Source organism: Ailuropoda melanoleuca, chromosome 18, assembly GCF_002007445.2.
Source record: "Ailuropoda melanoleuca isolate Jingjing chromosome 18, ASM200744v2, whole genome shotgun sequence".
NCBI classification, from domain to species: Eukaryota; Metazoa; Chordata; class Mammalia; order Carnivora; family Ursidae; genus Ailuropoda; species Ailuropoda melanoleuca.
This window is the reverse complement of record NC_048235.1, coordinates 29,567,916-29,585,264: the sequence shown is the minus strand read 5'-3', so window position 1 is coordinate 29,585,264 and position 17,349 is coordinate 29,567,916. Positions and strand designations below refer to the sequence as shown.

The window sequence follows — 17,349 nt, the reverse complement described above, 5'->3', positions numbered from 1 at the left end:
ATTTCCCATGGGTAAAGCACAGTACTCATTTTTACCTCTGAAGAGAACCTAGTGCCTAATGAAGACAGCACAGTGTTTCCCCAGAGTGGTGGTGGTGGTGTTCTTGTCTATCATAAACGGACAGGACTAGCTTGTGACTGTGGGGAGCCCCTTAGGGTGTTCTTGGGCTCCGGGATCACCTCTGACCCTCAAGGTTCTTAAAGGCAGTTCTGACGACCAGAAGTTCTTGTAGCCACAGGGTGGCTAAAGGCAGCAGGGTCATTGCCAAGGTTGTATTTGGAAATTTGGAAATAGGCAGATAGCTGAAGAGGACAGGAACTCCGGACCTCAACTCTGAAACTCACAGGGTACCCCCTTCACCTTGGGTTTATTTTTTTCCTATAAGGGTAAAAAACTGTATGTGTAATATGTAAACTATGGCCTATGCTAGACTGTGTTCTTTCTTTTTTTTTCTTTAGCCCAACAACTGTTATTAACCTTTTAAATAGGTTCTTAGAAACTGAAGGAAATCCATAAATTGTCAAGAATCAATTCAAACTGTTCCAGATGCTAGAATTTTCTCATGAGTAAATTTTTGAGGGTTAATTTTTACTTACTTTGTTGTCAGAGTAGGCAGCTTAGGCTTTTATAAGGCTTTCATCAGGTCTTTCCAATAGGGACTTCATAATTTTTTTTCCAGGACTATTTGGATTATTTAAGGACTAGTATTTGCAGAATTATGTCAGGATTCACTCCATCACTACTGGGTTAACATAGTTCAGTTATGTAATTGACCGTATAGCACACGGGTCATAAAACAGGCACATAGTATGTGTGTATAGCTCACATTAAACAACGGTGTATTCCTATAAAACCAAGTAAATTGATTGTTTTTCTTGCAGGTTATCATTTAAATTTCCGGGGGGGGGTGCACAGCTGTGTTGTATCTTACTTTAAGGGGCACCTGGGTGGCTCAGTTGGTTAAGCGTCTGACTCTTGATTTCGGCTTAAGTCATGATCTCAGGGTCATGAGATCGAGCCCTACATTGAGCTCTGCGCTCAGCGCGGACTCTGCTTGTCCCTCTCCCTTCCCCCCACTTGTGCTCTCCCTCTCTCTGTCTCAAATAAATAAATAAAATCTTACAAAAAAAAAAAAGACCATTGGGGGTGCCTGGCTAGCTCAGTTGTTAGAGCATGCAACTCTTGGTCTTGGGGTTGTGAGTTCGAGCCCCACATCCGGTGTAGAGATTACATAAAAATAAAATCTTAAAAAAAAGCAGACTGTTGGTTTTTATCATGTGTTAACCATAGATGGATCACACACATTTATCTCTGCTTCCTTCTGAAACCAAGTTAGAATGACAGTGAAGAAATAAACAGGCATAAACCACATAAGGCCAAACATGAAGCAAGACTATTTGTGCCTCAGAATTCTGGAAAGCTCTAAAATTGGAGAGACCAAGTTCCTTGGAAGGTGAGAGTAAGGAGTGGGCTGAAAGCCACAAGAATTGGTGGGAAGTTCCTGTACAGAAGAGTTAGACTCCAGATTGCCTTCACAAACCTGACAGAGTCAGGATACCACTTCTCAGTGCTCCACTGGAAAGAAGACAATTTCTAGGAAAAGCGAACTAAAGAGCTAAATGAGAACCCCAGATATAACATATGTTGGGGTAAAATTCAATCGTGAAAATGGAGGGATTGCCTGAAACTCTACAGAAAGGATGGTAAGACCCCTCATGGGCATTTTCCACTCCAGTCCACAAACTCCTCTCCCAGGCTCTCAGCCAGGCTATTACTGTGACGCTGAGTCAGGAGACTGGAAGATTTCTCTCGAGAGAAACTGTACCCCCAGTAAGAGGCTTACCTCCCACTGAGACTTCTGGCTGCACCCAAAACCCCACGAGTCAACAGGACACCTTGCACGCACACCTGCATTTTCCATTTTGCTTTTCTGGCTTAGTTTGCTGTTAGGTAGTCTGTTCTCCAGAATCCCCATGAGCTGCAGTACGACGCTGGACACTCATGTCAGCGTTTGGTGTTCATTTCACTCTAACGTACGCTACTTCGGAATTTGTTGTAAGTGAACTCTTGATGAAAGCTTTATAATTATTCAAATATCATACAAAATTGATACTGTCCATGTGTAAATTTTGCCTAGTTTCTATATAGGCTCATCCAATTTTTTCATTAGGATGTAACAGTGTTGGGGTGTTTTGTTTTGTTTTATTTTTGTTTGCTGTAAAACCCTTAAAGTCAAAAGTTGGTCAGAATTTCATTTTTCAAACTGATTTTAATATCATTGTATTAGTCCAGTTTGTTGTCATCTGTGTCATGTAAATCCACATCAAAATGTAAATTATCTTCATTTCTTCTGCAGTTTCTTCTATGGTTGGAATTTAGATTATTTTCAATATGTTTTATCTTTCTCTCTTTTTCCTTGCCTCCCCTCCCCTCCCCTCTCCTCTCCTTCTCCCCACTCCTTCCCTTCCTCCCTCCCTTTCCCCCTCCACTCCCCTTGCCTCCCCTCTCCTCCCCTCCCTCTCTTTCTCTTTTTCTTTCTTCTTTTCTTTTCAGTAAGCTCTACACCCAACATGGGGCTTGAACTTATGAACCCGAGATCAAGAGTCTGCCAACTGAGCCAGCCAGGTGCCCCTTTTCTGTTTCTTTATTAAACAGAATAACAGTGTCTTCTTTTCTTGCACATTTTGCACAAAATTCACCTTCACAGGCACATGGTCTACATGTTATAAGAACGCTTCACTGTCTTTTGTAAACATTTAACACATTTTTAAGGCTTTGAAATGGTTTGTATTTGCTGTGTTTTGCACATCATTCAATAACTTCTTTACAGTGCTGACATACTCCATTATGATGGTTTGCCTTAATTTTCTTGGTCTGGACACTCTTATCAAACTTGTCATTTTTGAAGCTAGACACATCATGGTGCCTCTGAGGCCTGGAACAGACTATGCTGTCTTTCTGGGAGCTCATCGCGGAAACCACAGTAACCTCACTGGAGGGCAGTAAAGATGCAGGGAAGACCAATATGCCAGCAACTATCCTTCGCAGAGTTGATACTTTTGTTACTCTCAGTTGCATTTCCATACACTAACATTCAGAAGGGAAAATTAAAACAATCCCATTTACCATAGCATCAAAACCAATGAGAAACTTAGTAATAAATTTAGCCAAGGAAGTGAAAGGCATGTGCACTGAAAATAATAAGACATTGATGAAAGAAATTGATGAAGATGCAAATGAATGAAAGATACCCTATGTTCATGGAGTGAAAGAATTAATATTGTTAAAATGTCCAAAGTGATCCACAGATTCAATGCAATTTTTATAAATTCCAGTGGCAGTCTTCACAGAAATAGAAAAAAAATCCTAAAATTTGTATGGAATCAATAAAGGACCCCAAATACCAAAGCAATCTGGAGAAATAAAGGTGGAGGCATCACAATTCCTGATATCAAACTATGTTGTAAAACTTGTATAAAACAGTATGGTACTGGCATAAAAATAGACATATAGACCAATGGAGCAGAATAGAAAGCCCAGATATAAACCAAGGTGTATATGGTCAACTAATCTTTGACAAGGGCACCAAGAATACACAGTGGGGAAAGGAGAGTCTCTTCAATAAATGGTTTTGGAAAAACTGGACAGGCACATGCAAAGGAATGAAAATGGCCCCCTATCTTACATCACTCATGAAAAGGAGCTCAAAGTGAATTTAAGAGTTAGATATAAGACACTTGAAATCATAAGACTTCTAGGGAAAAACAGGGGAAAAGCCCCTTGACATTGGTCTTGGCAGTGATTTTTTTTAATATGTCAAAAGCACAGGCAACAAAAGCAAAAATAAACAAGTGGAACTACATCAAACAAAAATTTCCTACGGCAAAGGAAACAACAAGATGTAAAGGCAACCTACAGAATGGGCAAAAATATTTGCAAAACATATATTTGATAAAGGGTTAAAATCCAAAATATATAAACAAAAAATTAAATACTCAGATTTTATTTATTTATGTTTATTTTTAAAATTATGTTCAGTTAGGTACTGTATAGTATATCATTAGTTTTTGATATAGCGTTCAATGATTCATTAGTTATGTATAACACGCAGTGCACATCACAACACGTGCCCTCCTAAACGCCCATCACCCGTTACCCCCTCCCCTCTGAAACCCTCAGTTTGTTTCCCGGGGTCCAGAGTCTCTCATGGTTCATCTCCCTCTCTGATTTCTCCCCCTTCAGATTTCCTTCCCTTCCCCTATGGTCCTCCGTGCTATTGCTTATGTTCCACCTATAAGTGAAACCATATGATAATTGTCTTTCTCTGCTTGACTTATTTCACTTAGCATAATCCTCTCCCGTTCCATGTCAGTGTAAATGGTGGGTATTCATCCTTTCTGAAGGCTGAGTGATATTCCATTGTATATATGGACCACATCTTCTCTATCCATTCATCTGTTGAAGGGCATCTCAGCTCCTTCCACAGTTTGGCTATTGTGGACATTGCTGCTATGAACATTGGGGGTGCATGTGCCCCTTCTTTTCAACATCTGTATCATTGTGGTAAATACCTAGTAGTACAGTTGCTAGGTCGTAGGGTAGCTCAATTTTTAACACCTTGAGTAACCTCCATACTGTTTTCCAGAGTGGCTGCACTAGCTTGCATTACCACCAACTGTATAAGAGGGTTCCCCTTTCTCCACAACCTTTCCAACACTTGTTGTTTCATATCTTGTTAATTTTGGCCATTCTAACTGGTGTAAGGTGGTATCTCATTGTGGTTTTAATTTGAATTTCCCTGATGGCTAGTGATGTTGAACATTTTTTCATGTGTCTTCTGCCCATTTTTTGACTGGATTATTTGTTTTTTGAGTGTTGAGTTTGAGAAGTTCTTTATAGATCTTGGATACGGCCCTTTATCCAAAATGTCATTTGCAAATATCTTCTCCCATTCTGTGGATTATCTCTTAGTTTTGTTGACTCTTTCCTTTGCTGTGCAGAAGCTTTTTATCTTGATGAAGTCCCAATAGTTCATTTTTGCTTTTGTTTCCCTTACCTTTGGAGACATGTCTTGAAAGAAGTTACTGTGGCTGATGTCAAAAATGTTACTGCCTATGTTCTCCTCCAGGATTTTGATGGATTCCTGTCTCTCATTGAGGTCTTTCAACCATTTTAAATTTATCTTTGTGTATGGTGTAAGGGAATGGTCCAGTTTCATTCTTCTATATGTAGCTGTCCAATATTCCCAGCACCATTTGTTGAAGAGACTGTCTTTTTTCCATTGGATATTTTTTCTTGATTTGTGAAAGATTAGTTGACCATAGAGTTGAGGGTCCATTTCTGGAGTCTCTATTCTGTTCCATTGGTCTATGCGTCTGTTTTTGTGCCAAGACAATCCTGTCTTGGTGATCACAGTTTTGTAATATAGCTTGAAGTCAGGCAGCATGATGCCCCCAGCTTTGTTTTTCTTTTTCATCATTCCCTTGGCGATTTGGGGTCTTTCTGGTTCCGTACAAATTTTAGAATTGTTTCCTCCAGCTCTGTGAAAAATGGCAATGGTATTTTAATAGGGATGACATTAAAAGTATAAATTGCTCTGGGCAGCACAGACATTTTAGCAATGTTTATTCTTCCAATCCATGAGCATGGAATGTTTTTCCACCTCTTTGTGTCCTCCTCAATTCTTTCATAAGTGTTCTGTAGTTTCTAGAGTATCGATTCTTTATATCTTTGGTTAGGTTTATTCCTAGGTATCTTATGGTTTTTGTTGCTATTGTGAATGGAATCAATTCCTTAATTTCTCTGTCTTCAGTTACATTGTTAGTGTATAGAAATGAATTGCTGTATGAGTTCTAATAACTTGGGGGCGGAGTCTTTTGGGTTTTCCACATAAAACATCAGGTCATCTGCGAACTAAGAGAGTTTGACTTCTTCTTTGCCAATTTGAATGCATTTTATTTCTTTTTGTTGTCTGATTGCTGAGGCTAGGACCTCTAGTTCTATGTTGAACAATAATGGTGAGAGTGGGCATCCATGTCGTGTTCCTGACCTTAAGGAAAACCTTTTCCCCATTGAGAATGATATTCGCTGTGGGCTTTTCAAAGACGGTTTTTATGATATTGAGGCATTTTCCCTCTATCCCTATACCCTGAAGAGTTTTAATCAGAAACAGATGTTGTATTTTGTCAAATGCTTTCTCTACATCAATTGAGAGGATCATATGATTCTTGTCTTTTATTAATATGCTCTATCACATTGATTGATTTGCTAATGTTGAACCACTCTTGCATCCCAGGTATAAATCCTACCTGGCCATGATGGATAATCCTTTTAATGTACTGTTGGATCCTATTAGCTAGGATCTTGTTGAGTATTTTGGCGTCCATGTTCATCAGGGATACTGGTCGGTAGTTCTCCTTTTTGATGGGGACTTTGCCTGGTTTTGGGATCAGGGTAATGCTGGCCCCATAGAGTTTGGAGTTTCCCTTCTGTTTCTGTTTTTTAAAGCAGCTTCAGTAGAATAGGTATTATTTCTTCTTTAAATGTTTGGTAGAATTCCCCTGGGAAGCTGTCTGGCCCTGGACTTTTGTTTCTTGAGAGGTTTTTGATTACTGCTTCAATTTCGTTTCTGGTTGTTGGTCTATTCAGATTGTCTATTTCTTCCTATTTCAGTCTTGGTAGTTTGTAGCTTTCCAGAAAGGCAACCATTTGTTCCAGGTTGCTTAATTTGTTGGCATATAGTTGCTGGTGATAATTTCTAATAACTGTTTCTATTTCCTTGGTGTTAGTCATGATCTCTCCTCTTTCATTCATGATTTTATTAATTTGGGTCCTTTCTTTTCTTTTGGATAAGTTTGGTCAGTGGTTTATCGATCTTCTTAATTATTTTAAAGAACCAGCTCCTACTTTTGTTGATCTGTTCTACTTTTTTTCTGGTTTCTAATTCATTGATCTCTGCTCTAATCTTTATTATTTCTCTTCTCCTGCTTGGTCTAGGTTTTATTTGCTGTTCTTTCTCCAGCTCCTTTAGGTGTAAAGGCTAGCTTGTGCATTTGGGATTTTTCTAATTTTCTGAGAGAGGCTTCAATGGCTATGTATTTCCCTCTTAGGACCGCCTTTGCAGTATCCCATAGGTTTTGTACTGAAGTGTTTTCATTCTCATTAGTTTCCATGAATTGTTTAAAGTCTTCTTTAATTTCCTGGATGATCCAATCATTCTTTAGCAGGATGGTCTTTAACTTCCAGGTTTGAATTCCTTCCAAATTTTTTCTTGTGATTGAGTTCCAGTTTCAAGGCATTGTGGTCTGATGCAGAGAATAATCTTAGTCTTTTGGTATTGGCTGAGACCTGATTTGTGACCCAGTATGTGGTCATTTGGAGAAAATTCCATATGCACTCGAGAAGAATGAGTATTCTCTTGTTTTAAGGTGGAATGTTCTGTATGTATCTACGAAGTCCATCTTGTACAATGTGTCATTCAAAGCTCTTGTTTCTTTGTTGATCTTCTGTTTATATGATCTGTCCAATGCTGAGAGTGGAGTGTTAAAATCTCCTACTTGTAATGTATTCTTGTCGATCTGATTCTTTATTTTGGTTAACAGCTGACTTATATATTTGGCTGCTGGGGGCATAGATATTTACCACTTTTAGATTTTCTTTTTGGATAGACCCTTTAAGAATGATATAGTGTCCCTCTGGATCTCTTATTACAGTCTTTGGTTTAAATTCTAATTTGTCTGATATAAGAATTGCTACCCCAGCCTTCTTTTGAGGTCTGTTGGCATGATAAATGGTTCTCCATCCCCTCACTTTCAGTCTGGAGGTGACTTTAGGTTAAAAATGAGCCTCTTGTAGACAGCATATGGATGGGTCCTGTCTTCGTATCCAATCTGCAACCCTGAGCTGTTTCATGGGAGCATTTAGGCCATTCACGTTGAGGGTTACTACTGAAAAATATGTGCTTATTGCCATCCTATTGTCTGTACATTCCCCGTTTCTATGGATAGTCTCTGTAAATTTCTGGTCTCTGTTACTCTTGGGGTCTTTCTTCTTTTATAGAACTCCCCCTTAGTATTTCTTGCAGGGCTTGGTTGGTGGTTACATATTCTTTCAGTTTCGGCCGGTCCTGGAAACTCTTTATCTCTCCATCCATTCTGAATGACAGCCTTGCCAAATAAAGTTTTTTTGCCTGCATGTTCTCATATAGTACACTGAATATGTCTTGCCAGCCCTTTCTGGCTTGCCAGGTCTATGTGGACAGGTCTGACGTTATTCTGATGTTCCTTCACCTGTACGTAAGAAATCTCTTCCCCCCTTGCTGCTCTCAGGATGGCTTCCTTGGTTCTAAGATTTTCGAGTTTTACTATTATATGCTGGGGTGTTGGTCTGTTCTCCTTGATCTTGGGAGGGGTTCTCTCTGTCTCTTGGACACAAATGCTTGTTTTCTTCCCCAGATTAGGGAAATTCTCAGCTACGATTTGCTCAAATACACCTTCTAGTCCTCCCTCTCTTCACCCCCTCAGGGATCCCATTAATTCTGACATTGGTACATTTCATGGCATCATTAATCTCTTGAAGTCTGTTCTCATGGATTTTAAGCTGTTTGTCCCAGGCCTCCTCCTGTTCCTTCCTTTCTATCAGTTTATGTTCTAGATCACTGATTCATTGTTCTGCCTCATTTACCCCAGCTGTTAGAGCACCCAGTTTAGACTGCATCTTATTCATAGCATTTGTAAGTTCGGCCTGATTGGCTCTCATTTATGCCCTTAGAGATTCTATATTGCTGCTGATGGTTTTCTCAGTGCTAGCTATTGACTTCATAACTGCTACCCTGAAGTCTTTCTCTGACATCTTGCTTATATCCATATCCATTAGGTCTGTGGGAGAGGCTGTTGTCTCTGGTTCTTTTCTTTGCTGTGAGTTCCTCCTCCTAGTCATTCTGTTGAGGGGTAGTTTGAGGGGATGTACAGAGTCCAGAATATCAACCACAATCCAGACAAAATGTACCCTGGGAAAACCCAGAGGGGTCAGAAGCCACCACCAAAACCACAAAGCCATAATGAAACCCAAGAATAAAATTTATGAAGTTAAAAAATTTTTAGGGGTGCCTGGGTGGCACAGCGGTTAAGCATCTGCCTTCGGCTCAGGGCGTGATCCCGGCGTTATGGGATCGAGCCCCACATCAGGCTCCCATCTGCTGTGAGCCTGCTTCTTCCTCTCCCACTCCCCCTGCTTGTGTTTCCTCTCTCGCTGGCTGTCTGTCTCTGTCAAATAAATAAATAAAATCTTTAAAAAAAAATTTTTTTAATGTAAAGATTTAAAACTTTTTAAAAAGAGAGGGGTGAGGGTAGGGGGGCTCTAATCTCTCAATGTGGGCAAGGTAGGGTGTTTCAGTACTTCCCGAGTGTATTTTGCTCTTTGTTAGAGCACAGTACTTCCCAAAGTTACAGGGAAGATAAAACTGGGATATACATGTAAAGGTAGTATTGAACAGGGAAAAAAGGACTACATTGAAGCTTATATCTGTATATAAAAAAATATAGGTGTGAAAAAGTACAGGTTAAAAAGCTACTATGAAATATGTTGTATTAAACATCTAGTTGGAATGAGAAAAAGGTAAAAAGAAAAAACAGAAGAAACATGAGAAAGAATTAAAAAAAAGGTTGTATCTGAGAAATACACAAGCAGTGAGGCAACATCTGGAGCTCAATATACTATTTTCCCCTGGTGTTGGGGTTTTACAGTTTTGTGGGGACCCTTGGGTGGTCCTCCTCTTGTTCTTCCAGCTCGTCTTCTGGGGGAGGGGCCTGCCTCGCTGTTTCTCAGGCAGCCCTGCTTGGGTGGAGTTGCCCCACCCACTATCAAGAGGCTGGGCTCCCTGGAAACTGGTTTTTGGGGCTTTTGTTCTCTGGCAGCTTTTTGTGCCTTTTTGGAGGGTCAGAGCAAGGAAAATGTCCGCACCCACACCTCTGCCCCAGGGCAGAGAAATCACAGTCTGCTCTTCTCCAAATCCTCCAGAATACAGTCTCCCTTTCTGAATCCGCTGCTGAAATCTGCAGCCTCCCACGGGTGTGCACACCCTCAGTGACCCTCCCAGCGGTAGACTCAGGGCCCCCGCCTGTTTCTGCCCCCTGTGCTTCCAAAACCGCAGGTGGTCCGGGTCCACGCAGGCAGTGGCAGAGGCCCCTGTCTGGGTGCGCCCCCTGCAGCTCCTGGATCCTGTTTGAGCACCGTTATCAGGCCCTTCCCGCCACCCCTACTGCCCTGCAAGTGATGCGCTGTGGTGTTCTATCATTTTCCAGGGCCAGCTTACGGCGGCGGCTTCCTCCCCCCGCGTTTATCTTCTGATATCTGCCCGCAAAATCACAACTCCGTCCAGCATACATTGTGACCACAGATTTTCTGCTTGTAGAGATCCAGATACATATTATTACAGCTCAGGCTGATTTCGTGGGTGTTCAGAATGGTTTGGTAGATATCCAGCTCAATTCAGGGTACCCGTTCAAACGGGGTCCCCTACTCCTCCACCATTTTGCCCCAACCCCAATGGGCACTTGAAACATATACACCTTTATTTTCAATTATTTGTCAATTTACCCCAAGCTGAAAAAGAATCCAGAACATTTTCATCCCCTCAAAAAGAAATGCCACACCCATTAGCTATAATCCCCTATCCTCCCATTCCCCCCAACCTCTACCCTTAAGCGACCACTAAGACATTTGTATGTCTTCTTTGGAGAAATGCCTATTCAAGTTCTTAGCCCATTTTAAAATTGTATTGCTTGTTTTGTTGTTGTTGAGTTGTACGAGTTCTTTATATGTACTGGATATCAGTCCCTTACCAGACATATGATTTGCAAATATTTTCTCCCATTCCATGGTTGCTTTTTCACTACTGATCACGTCCTTTGATGCAAAAACTTTTTAATTTTGATGAAGTTCAATTTATCTTTGTTGTTGTTGTTGTCTTTGCTTTTGGTGACATACCTAAGAACTCACTGCTGAATTTAATGTCATGAAGCTATTCCCCCATATTTTCTTCTAAGAATTTTATTCTTTTAGCTCTTACATTTAGGTCTTGGATCCATTTTGAGTTAACTTTTGTAGACAGTGTAAGAAAGGGCCCAACTTCTAGGGGTTTTTTTGCATGTAGATATCCAATTTCCCCAACATCATTTGTTGAAACATTGTTTTTTCCCATGTTGAAAATTATTTGACCATATATGTAAGTTGATTCTGGGCTTTCTATTCCATTTAATTGGTCTAGATCTCTGTCTTTATGCCAGTACCATACTGTTTTGATCATGTAGCTTTGTAGTTTTGAAATCCAGAAATGTGAAACTGCCAACTTTGTTCTTTTTTTCAAGATTGTTTTGGCTATTTGGTGTCCCTTATGATCCCATCTAAATTTTCGATGGCCTTTACTATTTTGCACAAAAAATACCATTGGGATTTTGATAGATATTGAGTTTAATCTGTAGATGACTTTGGGTAGCATTGATATCTTAATAATATTGCCTTCCAATCCATGAACAGGGCTCATTATGGCTTTGATTTGCATTTTCCTGATGACTAATGATTTTGAGCATTTTTTTGTGGGTACTCACTGGCTATTTGTATATTTTTCTTGGAAAAATATCTATTCAGACATTTTCCCCCATTTTTTTCTTTGCCCATTTTAAATTCAGTTGTTCTGTTGTGTTGTTGAGTTGTAGTTCTTTATATATTTTGTACACAAGTCCCTTATCAGATATATTATTTGCAAATATTTTCTCACATTTGATCGGTTGTCTTTTTATTTTCTTGAAAGTAGGGAGCCCAACACAGGGCTCGATCCCAGCACCCTGGGATCATGACCTGACCCGAAGGCAATGCTTTAACTGACTGAGCCACCCAGATGCCCCAAAAGTGTCTTTTTTTAAAAGATTTTATTTATTTGAGAGAGAGAGAGAGAGGGAGAGTGAGCATGAGTGGGGGGAGGGGCAGAGTGAGAAGGAAAACAGACTCCCCCAGAGCAGAGAGCCTGACATGGGGCTCAATCCTAGGATCATGACCTGAGCCAAGGGAAGATGCTTAGCTGACTAAGCTACCCAGGCACCATGAAAGTGTCTTTTGAAACACAGAAGCTTTAATTTGATGAAGTCCAATTGATCTGTATTTTTCTTTTGTTGCTCATGCTTTTGTTGACCTAAGAATCCATGATCAAATCCAAGTTCATAAAGACTTATCCTTATGTTTTCTTCTAAAGGTTTTATAATTTTTGATTTAACATTAAAATCCTTGATCCATTTTTGTTTAATTTTTGTATATGGTGTAAAGTAAGGGTCCAGCTTCCTTCTTTTGCATTTGGCCATCTAGTTGTCCCGTACCATTGTATTGTATTGACGTGTCTATGCTTTATACTCCTTTGACTCTTCCGCTCCCTGCAGTCTGATCTTTGCTGCTACCCCTACCCCTGCTGTTACCAGGTCACTAATGACCTGGGAGCTAAACTGAGTGGATAATTTTCAGTCCTTTCCTTCTTGAAATACCTCTCGACTTCTGTGATATCACAACCGCCTAGACTTCTTCCTACCATTCTGGCTTCTTCTTCTTAGTCTCTGCCCATCCCAAGTGCTCCTGAAGGTTCTATTCTTAGCCCAACACACATTATCTGGATGATCTCATCCTCTTCCATGGCTTCACTTGCCATCTCTGTACCGATTTTTTCCAAATACTTAATTCTTTACATCAATTTTATTTGCAAATCATATATCTGATAAGGGAAGGTTAATCCAGTATATATAAAGAACCCCTGTAACTCAACAATAACAATACAACCCTCCAACTTAAAAATGAGAGACTGATACACATTTCTCCAAAGAAGAACATTTCAAACTCAACATTTCCCAAGTAACTTTTTTTCTCCAAATCCGCTTCTTCAATATTTCTTACATCTATAAATGTCATACTCTCCATCGGATTTCCCAAGGCAGAAATCTGGTTTGTATATAATAAAATGCAACCATTTTAAGTGTACATCTCAATGAATTTTTTTAAAGGTTTTATTTATTTATTTGAAAGAAAGAGAGCACATAGGAGTGGGGGGGAGGGACAGGGAGAGGGAGAAGCAGACTCCCCACTGAGCAGGGAGCCTGACTTAGGCTCCATCCCAGGACTCTGGGATCATGACCTGAGCCGAAGGCAGATGAGCAATCGACTGAGCCAGCCAGGTGCCCCCCTTTTCTTTTTCTTAACAGTATCTTTAGCTTTTTAAAAATTTTTTTAGGGTCTTTAATTTTTAAAAAATGGTTTATGTACTATTTAAGAAATCTGTCACCTAACATCTAACTGGTTCTTCTTTTAATAAACACTATACAGAGGGGGAAAAAAGAAAAGAAAAAGAAATCTTTGCCTAATCCATGGTCATAAATATTTTCTCCTATAAGTCTCCTGTATTTTCTCCAGAAGTTTTATAGTTTCAGCATTTACGTTTAGGTCTTTCATCTATTTTTTTGTTTGTTTTGTGGCTTTGTTTGTTTGTTTTGTATGTGGTATGAGGTAAGGGTCAAGGTGAATCATATAATTGTAGCATTATTTGTTGAAAAGAATATGCTTTCCCCTATTAAATTCCTTTGGCAATGTGGTGAAAACCAAGTTGCGTGTGTTTATTTCTAGGCTCTCTATCCTATTCCACTTAAAACACACTATCTTTTTTTTTTTTAAAGATTTTATTTATTTATTTGTCAGAGAGAGAGAGAGAGGGACAGAGAGAGTACAAGCAAGGGGCTCAGCAGAGGGAGAGGGAGAAGCAGGCTCCCTGCTGAACAGGGAGCCTAATGTGGGACTCGATCTGGGGGACCTGAGCAGAAGGCAGACGGTTAACCAGCTGAGCCACTCAGCCATCCCCAAAACACACTATCTTGATTACTGTAGCTTTATAATCTTGAAATCAGATGATACGATTCCTGCAACTTTGTTCTTTTTCATAATAATTCTGGCTATTCTAGGCCCTTTGCATTTTCATATACATTTTGGAATCATTTGTCAATTTCTTCACACATGCAAAAAAAAAATCTAAAAAATAACCTGCTGGAATTTTGATTGGGATTGATTTGGAAAGAATTGGCATCTTAACAGCAGTGATTCTTTTAATGTATGAAGATGGTATTTCTCTCCAGCTAGTTAGGTCTTCTTTAACTTTCCTCATCAATATTTATAGTTTTCAATGTTCAAGTCTTTAGTTTTATTAAATTTACTGCTATGTAGTCATTTAAAAAACTCTATTGTAAATTCTATTTAAAAATGTCAAGTTCCAATTGTTTATGTCTGGAATATAAACATAGAGTTTTGTATATCGACTTTGAGTTCTGTGACCTTGCTAAATTCACTTAAGCTTTCTAGTAGCTTTTTTTTTTGTATTTGTAGATTCCTTAAGATTTTCCACATATACAATCATGCCATCTCTGAATAAATATAATGTGTAAGTTTTTAATTTCTTTTTCTTGCCTTATTGCACTGATTAGGAACTCCAGGACAATGTTGAGTAGAAATGGTGAGGGCAGACAATCTTGTCTTGTTCACGATCCTAGGAGGAAAGTATTCAGTCCTCCCAAGTGTCTAGTTAGCCCGAAGTTTTTCATAGATGCCCTTTATCAGACTGAAAAGATTCCCTTCTATTCCTAGTTTGCTGAGAGTTGACTAGGTATTGAATTTCGTCCAGTGGTTTTGTTTTGGTCTTTTTCCTGCACGTGTTCATTGCATGTGGCCACATGGCTTGCTTTGGACAGTAAAATGTGAATGCAAGTCACAGACATCTCCTGAGGGAAGGAGCTTTAAGAGCCCGTGGGGGATTTGCTGCATTATGTTCCCACTACTGCAGGAGTGGTAGAAGCTGCTGTTGGAATGAAGCATCGGGTATAAATGTGAGCAAGAAATGAACTTCGTTGAGATAAGCCAAGAGATTTAGGGGCTGTTTATTAGGGCATCATAGCCTAACAGAGAAACAGATAAACAAATGCACATTATAATGTCAGGTAGAGAAGAAAACAAAGCAGATACAGTGAGATACAGGGATAGAGGAAGTTTTAGCTTTAGATTAAGGTAATGGGGAAGGCCACCTTGAAAAGCTAACAGTGGAGCTGAGACCTGAGTGAAGTGAGGGAGGGAGCCGTGAGGTATCTGGTGGAAGGGTGTTCCAGGTGGACAGCCAAGCACCGCTCTAAGACAGGAACTCCAGACTCTCCTGGCCATGGAGGATTGTGACAAAGCTGAAAGTGCCGTCCTCAAGGAGAGAAGAGAGGATATATCTACCCTGTGGCCCCTGTGGCCTAGTCTGGTTCTGTGGGGACCAGAAGCAGCTGTTGGACAGTAGACAACTTGTTGGCAGTGGTTTTGCCAGATGGCTTAGACACCACTGTCCCTTGAGTCTTGAGATTCTGAACAGTGGGACAAAGAAGAAAGAGGGAGTAACTGAACATTTTCCTGACATTCAGACATAGACACTTGTTTTCTCTGAGAAAAAGGATGTGACTGACCTTTGTGAGACAGTCCATGACCATTATTTTCCTGAAAGTTATTCTCCACCTTAAAACTCATCAACAGCTTGCTATGGTCCTTAGGACGAAGCCCAAACTCAGTTTTGTTTTGTTTTTTATCTTTTATTTTTTTATTTTTGCGAGAAAGAGAGAGAACAAGCAGGGGGAGGGGAAGGGGCAGAGGAAGAAGCAGGCTCCCAGCTGAGCAAGGAGCCCAGTGCAGGACACATGCGGGACCAGATTCCAGGACTCTGGGATCATGACCTGAGTTGAAGGCAGCCACTTAACCGACTGGCCCACCCAAGTCAATTCTATTGACTAGCTCTGTCACAGAATTCCGCTTCAGTTACACTGGGTTCCCGCACTGGGCCCTGCTTTATCTGGGCCTGTGCAAGGGCTGTTCCTTCTATTAGGAACACTGCCTCCCTTTTTTTTTTTTTTTTAAAGATTTTATTTATTTGACAGAGAGAGACACAGCGAGAGAGAGAGGGAACACAGGAAGGGGGAGTGGGAGAGGGAGAAGCAGGCTCCCTGCTGAGCAGGGAGCTGGATCCCACTACCCTGGGATCATGACCTGAGCAGAGGCTTAACCACTGAGCCACCCAGGTGCCCCAGGAACACTGCCTCCCTTGGCCTGGCTAACATCCCTCAAACTTGGTTTAAGTGTCAGTCTTCCTGGGAGTCTTTCCAGTCCAGCTTAGGTGCTTCTGTCAAATGCTATCTTAGCACTTTGTTCTACCAACATAGCACTCATCGTACTTACTGTAGCTTTAAAACATCGTCAGGTAATTCAGACATACAGAGAAGTATAAAAAATAATTTGGGGGTGGTGGCGCCTGGGTGGCTCAGTAGGTTAAACCACTGCCTTTGGCTCAGGTCATGACCGCTCACGGGGAGCCTGCTTCTCCTTCTCCTTCTGCCTGCCACTCCTCCTGCATGTGCTCTCTCTCTGACAAACATATAAATAAAATCTTAAAAAAAAAGTTAAATAGGGGTCACCCATATGCCTATCACCCTTGTTAAGCAATGAAACATTGCCAGCCAAAGCCCACTGCAGTGACATCTTGCTCCCTCCCTACTCCCAACCATTACTTGAATTTAGTGTCTATCTTTCCGTATCTGTCTCTATAGTTTTATTATATACGCATATATTCCTTAACAACATACAGTACTGTTTTTCTGGCTTTACACTTACGTATAAGTTATCACAAAGGTATTTGTGCAAATTGCCTTTTGCCCTCAGCTTTATTTTTGTGACTCATCCATGTTGATACACAAAGATCATTTCTACAGCTGTATACATTCTACCACAATTTACCCATTTTCTCCACTGATAGACATTTAGAGTGTTTACAGGTTTTTGAAATTGCGAAGCACTCCGCTACGAGCATTGTCGAACGTGTCTCCTACGTACGACAGTTTTCCCGGGTATATAGGAGTGCAACTGCGGAGTCATCGTGCCCGCGCGCCCCTAACTTTGCATCCGAGACTGACAAAGAGCATCAAACTGGTGGTACCCCATGGCGGCTTTGGAGGCGCATCTGTCCCTCTGGAGGGTGAACGCCTGGGGGGGCCTGTCTTGCTTACCATGGCATTTCCAGACGGGGGCCAGGGGACGCTAACGCCCATTTGTTTGCTGAATGACAGGACCCAGGAATTGAGCAGAATGTTGCTCAGGGCAGTGGCCACAGACTGGGGCGCCGCGGCCGGTGGCCTGCAGGACCAAAGAGCGCTGCGTGCTGGGAGCGAATCTCGGCTCCTTCCAGTGCCCGGGTCAGCCGGCGCAGGGAGCTGGCGGGAAAAAAAAAAAAAAAAAAAAAAAAAAAAAAAAAAA

General features: G+C 40.8%; 1 protein-coding gene and 1 pseudogene across 1 annotated transcript in view; one reads left to right on the top strand and one right to left on the bottom strand.

Moving 5' to 3' along the window:
• The window catches only part of HGSNAT (heparan-alpha-glucosaminide N-acetyltransferase), an 84,422-nt gene that overhangs the window by 22,581 nt on the left and 44,492 nt on the right, over positions 1–17,349 (top strand). The window lies entirely within an intron of this gene.
• On the bottom strand, positions 1,883–2,970 carry LOC100468996 (annotated as a pseudogene).